Source organism: Mytilus galloprovincialis, chromosome 5 (genome assembly GCF_965363235.1).
Source record: "Mytilus galloprovincialis chromosome 5, xbMytGall1.hap1.1, whole genome shotgun sequence".
In the NCBI taxonomy this organism is placed as follows: domain Eukaryota; kingdom Metazoa; phylum Mollusca; class Bivalvia; order Mytilida; family Mytilidae; genus Mytilus; species Mytilus galloprovincialis.
The window spans coordinates 96,912,036-96,923,172 of record NC_134842.1 but is presented as its reverse complement, the minus strand read 5'-3'; the positions used below and the strand labels follow the sequence as shown (position 1 = coordinate 96,923,172).

General features: G+C 33.6%; 1 long non-coding RNA gene across 1 annotated transcript; it reads right to left on the bottom strand.

The window, feature by feature from the left end:
* Positions 1–480: 480 nt before the first annotated feature.
* On the bottom strand, positions 481–5,884 carry LOC143074870 (uncharacterized). The gene is made up of 2 exons (XR_012978138.1): positions 5,761–5,884; positions 481–1,678 (listed from the first exon to the last, which is right to left on the bottom strand). It is a non-coding gene; the product is annotated as an uncharacterized LOC143074870 (long non-coding RNA).
* Between the last annotated feature and the right edge of the window lie 5,253 nt (positions 5,885–11,137).

Sequence of the window (11,137 nt, the reverse complement as noted above, 5' to 3'; positions counted from 1 at the left end):
GAGAGCAGATAGATCTTGACCTGATAAACAATTTTACCCCATGTCAGATTTGCTCTAAATGCTTTGGTTTCAGATGTATGAGCCCAAATCTATATTTTACCCCTATGTTCTATTTTTAGTACTGGCTGCCATCTTGGTTGGTTGGCCGGGTCACCGGACACATTTTTAAAAACTAGATTCCCCAATGATGGTTGTGGTCAAGTTTGGTTTAATTTGGCACAGTAGTTTTAGAGGGGAGTTTTTTTACAAGTTAACGACGACGACGACGAAGGACGACGCCGGACGCTTGACTCAAAGTGATGAGAAAAGCTCACCTGGCCCTTCGGGCCACGTGAGCTAAAAAAGAAATCACACATTTTTGTTCAGGCGATAACTGATAGAATATTCTCAACGCTGTAATGAAACATACAGGGTATCTATTTAAAATAATCATTCGTGTTACTTGTGAAGACTGATATGACCGCCAATAACACAAAGGAATAAAACAAATACATTTATTATTATCCAAACAATGAGTAAGTTAGCTGTCAATGAAATATATTAGTTTTTGAAGTGAATACTCGAATGAATAATTACAATTGCTACATTTTCAAATAAAGTTACTGTATTTGTTCTTGAAACATTTTTCTAGGTATTAAATACATTTAGCAAAAACAGCATCTCTAGCACTAGATACAATAAATTTCACAAATATCAAGTATTAAGTTATAAATTACTGTCGACAGACCCTTAGTCTACTCAATATTGAAGCATTTTTACAATTTCAGTTGAACTGACCGAGTCCTCGATAAACTGAAGGACTACCTTTGTGGTAAAGATGGAACATAAGATTTTGTGATGACGCATTGACTTTATATGCAATAGTCAAAACCGCGTAATAATAATAATAATAATAAAAATTAAAAGGAAATAAAGTGTCTTCATTAGTCTATATAATATATATTAATAAGAGAAACAGACAAAAGAATTAATTAAAGAATATAATGCTATCATTAATGACTTCAAAACAAAAACGTACGTGTATTCACACGATTAAAGCTTAAACGATGCACTACTGTTAATGACTTGAGTAATTTGAAACTCCAACGTGGAGTCTAGATCATATCTGCTAATTCATTAAATGTCGAGGCCACAAAGACTATATAGGTCTTGTTTGTACTTCCCAGGGAATTCATTGCTTTCCCGATCTTTGATAAACATGCACTTTATACCATTATCCCGAACCATGAATGAAAGAGGTTGCGAAAATACACTAAGCCATTCGTTTACATGACATGTTTTATCAATCTTGTGGTCCTTAAGTGTATTAAGCAACTCCATCTCGTCTGGACAAGTAAACACAATTACCATGTTAAAACGCTCCCTTATGCAAGACCTCATTACACTCTTGAATTGTTGTAAAAGGTCAGTTGTACAGTTTCCAGAAGCAGGGAAATTATAAACACAAACCAAATTATGAACATAAACCAAATTTGGTTCCTGTGTCTTATATCGATTAAAAGGCTTCCATGGTATATTTCCATACTTTAAATCAGTCGGATCACAAGTAACAATTGAAATTTTAACCCCATTGTAGGTTTCAGCATTATCTAGAATACGAGGATACCACGTTCTATGTTGATTTATTGAAGAACTTTTATTGTACCAGGTTAATCCACATAAATATAGTGTCAACATCCTAGAAAAATATTCGAGAAACATAATTTATACACATATCGGTTGAACTTAAATTGATCATTGCTTTCCCTATTGCGATTGAAATTGTTTTGGTGCAGATTAGACAAGCATATATCATGCAAGTTGACATAAGTAAAATAAAACGTTTCTTGGTATTTTGATGTATTAGGTGTTACGACTGAATAAATAATCACATAAAATAAAGAGCGATAATACAACAAATGAAATTTACTTAAAGTCAACTGATAGACACAAATGTATAAAATTAAATATATCTTGTTAAGTTGCTGATTTGCACTCACATTCAACGTAAGGTGCAAGATCCATGTGTGTCAAACAAATTTCGATAGTTCAAATGTTAAGACTTCGTAAACATATATAATATACCGCAAATCAGTTGATGCTTGATGATATAAGCATATCATAGAATCTTTGACCGTTTTGTAACAGCAAAACATAATGACACACGGTAGAAATCAAGTTTAAGGGCTTAACTCATCAGATCGGCACAACACTCACAATTCAACTTAAAAAAAATAAACAAACAAATAGACAAAATGCAACAATCTCTATAACCGTTTGTTTACCTTTCCAGACTTCTTACTCATCTCACGGCCCACCTCAAAAGAGAGAGAGGAACAAGGAATGCCCTTATGTCTGTTTCCCTATTTCCCTATTTCCCTATTTCCTTAACAATTAAAACATAATTTAAAAAAAACTGATAATAAGACAAAGGCCGACTTACCATAGCGTTTTACTCAATGATAACGCAAAAACAAAAAGTAAAAATCTTTGCCAAAGTTTCCAAATTAACCTTCAGCAAATTTCAATAAATAATTTTATCAAGATTGATAACTCTGGCTTTCTTTTGCATTGTTTTTCCTGGTGGATTTGTTTGGTTCGCGTTGAGTGCTGTCAATGAAATCATCCACATATAATATATCATAAAGTTATCACCATAGTTTTTCATAATAGCCGATTGGGTTAGTATATGAATTTAATTACCTTAGATGTATGTTTCATTATTAAACATTATTCTGATTGACTAACTGCACATCTCGCAATATTCCTTAATCAACTTCATTACACAATAAAATCTATCATTCATGATGACACGAGGTCCCACAATAAAGTGCACAGGTAAATGAAATAAAAACTTGAAAAAAATCGTGTTTGTATGATCTTAGCTAAAAAAATGTAATCATAAGTATTGAATGATTCTTTTTGTAACTTCATAAGGTTGTAAAAGCGTTGGCCGTGCGCACATTTTTAGAATAAAGCGCTTTCGCACTTTTTACTATCCAATCAAGCTAGAGATAAAGGATACTACAGATACAGTAAAGTTGGCCTCAGATCTTGACTTACATCTAGAAATTAACAATGAGGATCGGTTGAAAACAAAACTTTACGACAAAAGAGATGATTTCTGCTCTTTTACTGACTGTAATTCGATCAACGCCTTTATACCCCAATGAAGTTATAAAAAGAAGCATTCAATTCTTAAATAATGCAATGCAATGCAATATATTTATTCAACGCGTAAACAATACATTCGGTCATTTCAGTCATGCATCAACGAAAAAGGCATGGATACTAACACATTGATTGATTAATGTCGAGTTATGCCTACCTTTGGAAATATCTTGTAAGCCGAACACTTTACCCTTGTTGATGTCAGTTTTGAAAGTAGTAGTTTATATAAATAAAAAAATTTACAGCATACATTATGGGAAATTCTGATTACTTGTCAATGAAAGGTATTCATGTTGTCCAATCAAATTGGGTCTTATAAACGTTCTTGGTTTTATTGTTTAGGTCGTCTGCAAATAACTTTCGCGATGGAGCGGTTTGCAAATGTTGATTTACTCTGATTTCATGTTCGTTTTAATGAATTTCTAAAGGATTGGTTGTACATGTATGCTCCTTACACATTATAGTTAATACAGTTGTTACTTTCGTGTGTTTTATTTCTAAGAATTTGTTAGATAAAGGCAACAGTAGTATACCGCTGTTCAAAACTGATAAATCCATGGACAAAAAACAAAATCGGGGTAACAAACTAAAACTGAGGGAAACGCATTAAACATAATAGGAGAACGGCGACATTAAAATGTAACACACACACACAGAAACGGACTAAGCATTAGACAAAATCCAATAATAAATATAACATCAAAACCAAAATACATGAATTTGGGATAGATAAGTACCGTGACACGTCTTATAGTAATGTAGATTCACACTCAAAAATAAGAGAAAAAAAACGACACAACGGAAACACATTGTTAAAATGTAACACACACAGAAACGAACTATAATATAACAATGGCCATATTCCTGACTTGGTACAGGACATTTTTAAAGGAAAAAAATGGTGGGTTGAATCTGGTTATGTGGCATGCCAAACATCCCTCTTTTATGGCCATGTGAAATATAACATTTAAATGACAACACAACACTGACTCAGTATGTATTAGGTAATAAAACAGTTATTGAATGTGTAACAGTGCAATAGATCAAAATATATTTCCCTAGGTATGAAAATCAGCTCATTGTTCTATTGCCCACAGCCGTTGGCCTCGAGCTATCTTCATACCTCTGGAAACATATTTTGATCTATTGCATAGTTACATATTAAATAACTGCATACTTTTTAACAACAAAAGTCAGGCCGTATTTCATCAGGAACATTTGTAGTTATGCACATACACATGTCACAAAATAATATGTAGTATGCCATATTGAAGGACAATTCTGTCAAGTCAAAAGGGAGACAGATAAGTTATGTGTCTATGTTAACTAATCAGAATAATACAAAACGATAAGTGATGGAGCATCGGATGAAACGTTTATGACTGAAGTCAAATTGAACACTTTGCCGGACAGGTGACTGATAAATTCGTTTCATTGACTTAATGGTTACCCGGTAATTAAGTTGATGGGTAAAGGCATAATTCGCGGTACTCTTCAAAAATATATAGAAAGATGTTTTATGAGTGCCAATGAGACAAATCTCCATCTTAGTAGCAATTAATAATAGTAAAACCATTATAGGTTAAGGTACGGCCTTCAACACGGAGCCTTGGCTCACACCGAAAAGCAAGCTAAAAGGGGCTAAAAAAACCAATTCAGAATGCACGGTTTTACTGTACTAATTGAAGTTTAGCATTCAATTTGGACATTACAATTCTGAGCTTAAGTATTCCTGGTTAACTTTTAATATCCAATGCTACCATATCTTTCTCTATGTATTGTGTAATAACTTCAGATTAAGGAGTTCAATATCTCGTATGATAGACATAGTCTAAAACCGTCATTGTTTCATTTTCACCGGTGTCTCATAAATTTCTGTGGAGTTTCAAGTGGCGAATCCAGAATGTTTCATAAAAGGAGGAAGGGGCGTCGACTGATCATAAGGGTGACCGCTCCTGTCATACTTCAGTGATTTCCTACATAATCAACTTAATTCTTCCAAGAATAGGCGGGGCCCGTGCACCCCAGGCGCCTCCGCTGGATCAGCTTATAGTTTCAATTTGCAATGATTAAGTGTGTAATTTGTACCATTCTAGAAAAGTTATTTCGTTTATTCCATTAACATAATAAGCATATTACCATTTTTGAGTCGGCATTTTGTTTAAAGTGTCATAAAGCTATGAACAATGAATTTGCATATTAAGATGTTGGTCGACGTTATATTAAATCAAAAATGAAAACAAAAATGTTTATTTGGCTTCCCCCCCAGCTGATAGACAAGTTGTGTTTGTGCTAATTCTTTTGTAAAACTTTAATATTTCCTTGCATACCAGTAGTTATAAATATAGAGGAAACTTATCTTTCAAATTAAGTACCACGACAATCATTATAGATTTTAAACAAATGTATTGATGATTGCAACATGTTCGATACATATTTATATAAATTTTATCATACTTTAAAAAAGAAATGTCTGTTCAAGGGTTAGCTTTATAGTATTCGATATTCGGTCCTTCTGGCGACTTACAAGTTAATGTTGATAACAATAATATTTACAGATAGTGAGTTAATGTAAGAAAACAATTGTTATCCAAAAATTTTTGTACATACGATTCCATTTTATTTCTATCTGCAATGATTAAATCTTTCATCTTCTTCTTGTCGGTTTCACTGTCTCTCAATCTTGTGATGAGATTTTCAATTTGTAAATTTTTACTTTGAATTGCTCTGAAAGAATAAAAAAAAGTTATCAATGCAGTCGTGTATAATACATTGATGTATTCCCCTTCCCCTCAATTTTGTGTCATGATATATATATATACGTCTGAGTCGGTGACAACTGTACAACAGATTTATCCATCGGATTGCCATCAATGATGGTGATACATGGCTGTGTACATAATGTATATACAACTCGTCTAAACATCAACCCAACAATGTTAGACCTATACATATATATATATATATATATATATATATATATATATATATATATATATATATATATATATATATATATATATATATATATATATATATATATATATATGTCATACTATAACAAGACCAACAGCATGATGGTAGAGTCTTCAATTATCTCATCGGATACGTAATTCGGCATTTCTATTTCTCAAATCTAAAAGAATAAACTTGCTAAATAGTTTTCTATAACATACACAATTGGTGAAATTATTACATCACTGGCCGAATTGAAGTGTGAAATAAATATCATTCCAATGACTAACAATATTCTTTAGTCAACAATAAATTTCAACTACGCATCTAGCATATGAAACCATGAGAATCATTACTATTTTTCTATAAAATAAAACGAACTAAATAAGGGGCGGATTTTCAGCGTAAAAACTTTTGGGAACTGCATCTTCTTTTGAAAAAGGTCACCCATGCATCGGTTTTTGCTTGTTGGTTAAATTGCATTTAGAAGGTAGCGACACCATGCGACATTACATTATGGAACCACAGCGCCGCCTGCCGTGAAAAGCCGTGAATGATCCCTATTCAGAGCCAATATTATGTAACTAGGTATTGTTTAAAGTAGGCTCACAGTTACTAAGCATGATTATTTAGATTCGAGTAGAAGAAACTAATCATAGTAAAAAGCATTGCAATTTTATATTTGGGCCAGACATGCTTTTTGTCTACAAAAGACTCCCCAGTGACGCTCGAATAAAAATAATATTAAATATGCAGAATAAAATACTAAGTTGAAGAGTATTGGGGAACAAATATTACTAGAAGAAGTGAGGTTAAAATTGTAGGCCCATATATTATACATTTTGATTCTTCGACTCTTTTCTTGATGTACGTTACTATGGAAAAAAGGTAATCTACGCTTTTCATAGAATCATAATGATTGAACACGCAATTCATATATAATCCTGCTGGCCACGTTATTACCGGTGACCTTAACATTGTTAATAACACTTCTCTACGAAATGTGTTATCGAAAGGTCCGAAATATCGTGAGCCTAAATCCATCAATTGGAAATACAACTTTAAAATTTTGATGGACTCAGTCGAGGATTATGCCAGGCAATGGGCTAAACGTGAAAAGGAAGACGTAGACACTCTATCCGAATGGATTAAGGCAGTGAGGTCGTTAATACAAATCAGAATCAAGAAACTGAATGGGTCCATCAATGCCCATGCTACGTCAATCTTTAAAGACCCAAATGTTGCTAAACACTTATCCGACCTCCATGATAAATGTGTTGTTGTCCCCGCAGACAAAGCCCCAAATAACATCGTTTTTGTCTGTAAAAGTCACTACATTAATTGCTTGATAAACGAATTAGGTATAGACAATTCACTTGGAAACTCAACATATACCCTCACGACACTTACCTAAAAGAGGAAATCCTGGATAATCACAGGTCTGTTCTTTGTTCCTTTGGTATTTCAACCAAAGATGAAGAACTGGATCTTCCATCACTGTATTGGATACCTAAACTACATAAGTGTCCTTACAAACAACGGTATATTGCTGGGTCTTCCAAGTGCTCCACGAAACCTCTTTCTAAATTATTAACATTTATTTTATCAGCAATCAAAGACGGGCTTCAAAGTTATTGTGAAACTGCCTATTCTAGAGGTGGCGTGAATCAGATGTGGATACTTAAAAATTCCAAAAATCTTTTAGAGTACATACAATCTAACTCTCTTTCATCTTGTAACAGTATTAAAACATTTGACTTTTCTACTCTTTATACAAGTATTCCACATTCCAAACTAAAAGACAAATTGAAAGAGTTGGTATTACTTTGCTTCATAAAAAAGAATGGCCAACGTAGATACAAGTATCTTGTCTTAGGGAGGGATAAATCATACTTTGTAAAGAATCACTCTGATTCAAACAAAAAATTCTCTGAAACCGATATTATCAAGATGCTTGATTTCTTGATTGACAACATATTTGTAACGTTCGGAGGACGTGTTTTTCAACAGACTGTCGGCATCCCAATGGGAACAAACTGTGCCCCTCTACTTGCCGACTTGTTTCTTTATTATTATGAGGCTGACTTCATGAAGGAACTTCTTAGGAAGAAAGATAAGAAGTTAGCAATATCCTTTAACTCTACTTTCCGCTATATAGATGACGTTCTTTCACTAAACAATTCAAAATGTGGTGACTATGTGGAACGCATCTATCCCATCGAATTGGAGATAAAGGATACTACAGATACAGTTAAGTTGGCTTCATATCTTGACTTACATCTAGAAATTGACAATGAGGGTCGGTTGAAAACAAAACTTTACGACAAAAGAGATGATTTCAGCTTTCCAATTGTGAACTTTCCATTTCTAAGTAGCAACATTCCAGCAGCACCTGCACACGGGGTATATATCTCCCAATTGATACGATATTCCCGTTCTTGCGTTTCCTATCATGATTTTCTTGATAGGGGGTTACTGCTCACAAGGAAGCTATTAAACCAAGAGTTCCAAATGGTGAAGTTGAAATCATCCCTTCGTAAATTTTACGGACGCCATCACGAGGTGGTTGATCGTTATGGAATAACCGTTTCACAAATGATATCGGATATGTTCCTTACGTCGTAACTACAATCCCCTTCCCTTTCATGAATGTGACCACCGAATTAGACTATTTACCGGATTTGTAATCACATAAGCAACACGACGGGTGCCACATGTGGAGCAGGATCTGCTTACCCTTCCGGAGCACCTGAGATCACCCCTAGTTTTTGGTGGGGTTCGTGTTGTTTATTCTTTAGTTTTCTATGTTGTGTCATGTGTACTATTGTTTTTCTGTTTGTCTTTTTCATTTTTAGCCATGGCGTTGTCAGTTTATATTAGATTTATGAGTTTGACTGTCCCTTTGGTATCTTTCGTCCCTCTTTTAAACATGTCACATATACCAGGTTCTTTCAGCGTTTTATAAAGAACGATATAAAACGAGTTTGACTAAATCTTCTTCGAAACAGCCTTTTGTTCTATCTATGCAACACAAATCGTAGACACAGAAGGTTATCGTTAACCTCAATTCTAATTACACTAGCGATTACATTTCCTGAATACGATTTCATGAAATCTTGACCTTTTTTCAATAAAATATTTCTCAAATTAAATATTGTAAATTCAAACAAGCAATTATTTTCTTTTGATACATCTTCTGACATCAGACTCGGACTTCTCTTCAACTGAATTTTAATGTGCGTATTGGTATGCGTTTACTTTTCTACATTGGCTAGAGGTATAGGGGGAGGGTTGCGATCTCCTAAACATGTTTAACCCCGCCGCAATCTTGCGCCTGTCCCAAGTCAGTAGCCTCTGGCCTTTGTAAAGTCTTGTATTATTTTTAATTTAAGTTTCTTGTGTATAATTTGGAGTTTAGTATGGAGTTCATCATCACTGAACTAGCATATATATTTGTTTAGGGGCCAGCTGAAGGAAGCACCTCCAGGTGGGGGAATTTCTCGCTGCATTGAAGACTAATTGGTGATCTTCTACTGTTGTTTGTTCTATGGTCGTGTTGTTGTCTCTTTCACACATTCCCCATTTCCATTTTCAATGTTTTCAGAGCGTTCTTCGTGTGCAGGCATAATGTGTGTTGCTGTTATCATGGTTATATTAATTTGTTTTGTTTTTTTAGCGTTGAGTTAAAGGTATTTCTTCGGCTTAGATTTTAAAACTTTTTCCAGTGACATTGGTATCATTTGTATCTCTGAACTTCAAAATTTGTAAAAAAGAAAAACCATTATAGGTAAAATTACGGTCTTCAACACGGAGCATTAGCTAACACGGAACAGTAAGCTATGAATTGTCCCAAAAATGACTAATGTAAAACCATTCAAACGGGAAAACTATAATTTCTATAAAAATGAGAAACTAGAAACACTTATGACCACATCAACAAACTACTGAACATCAGGTTCTGTAGAACAGGTGCAAACAATTGCAGCAGGTTTAAACGTTTTATTTGGTACCAACCTTCACCCTTTCCAAAACATTAGTAAATCATCAGAACATAGAAAGTTGCATTTAAATAACATAGTACTACTAGTTAGTTTCTTACACGTAGATAAAAATCATGATGACTTCAATTTGTTTATCGAAATTCTAAATAAAAATATTTACTTAAATCTTTATGTCGAATCACCTAAGGTAATCATACACAATGATAAATGCGAGGGATATGTATCAGATTTGAGCCTATAAACACGAATACTTTGTATCTAATACAGCGTATCAACACTCTTCTTTATATAAATAGTACTGCAACTTACATCGAAAAAGACGCTTAGTTAACGAGTTTAATGGTCCGGAATAACACACGGCTGCACATTTTTTTTAATGATAGAATAATATCTATATTTTAATTTCGGTCTGGTCGTAAAAAGTTTCTATGGTCACATTTTTGTATTTTATCCCTTTAATGGGGGTACCCCTCAATTAACGGTTTTGGGTAATTATCTTAAAATCCAAAAATAAATTTTTTGGTTAAATTTCCCGCTATTTTCGTAAATATTTTCTATGCACATATCATCAAGGATCATCGGAATGATGAAGACATAAATATAATACCATCTCCAAGTAAAACTTTCAAACTTATAGTTTTTTAGATAGAAATTTAACGCGTTTTTCTTTGAATTCGAGAAAACATATGATTCAAAAACAGTATTTGACATTTGAGAGGACAAAACATATTATTGCCATACTGCATGCAAATTTTGTTGGGCAAATTCAAAATTATTTTGTGAAAAACTCAAAAACAAAAAGTACAATTGAAGTTTTGAAGAGATTTGGTGTGTGACAAGGTGATGCTACAACCAACTTCTCTTGATATTCTGCTTTCCAGTGATGTTATGAGACTTGCATCAGGAGGCAAAATTGTTGCGTCTTTAAATTAGATTGATTGATTTTAACGTTCAGTGGCAAATATTCCATGTTCAGGACGAGAACAAGTTAACAATAAAAACAATAGGTAGGTCTTGTCATAATAGAGGCC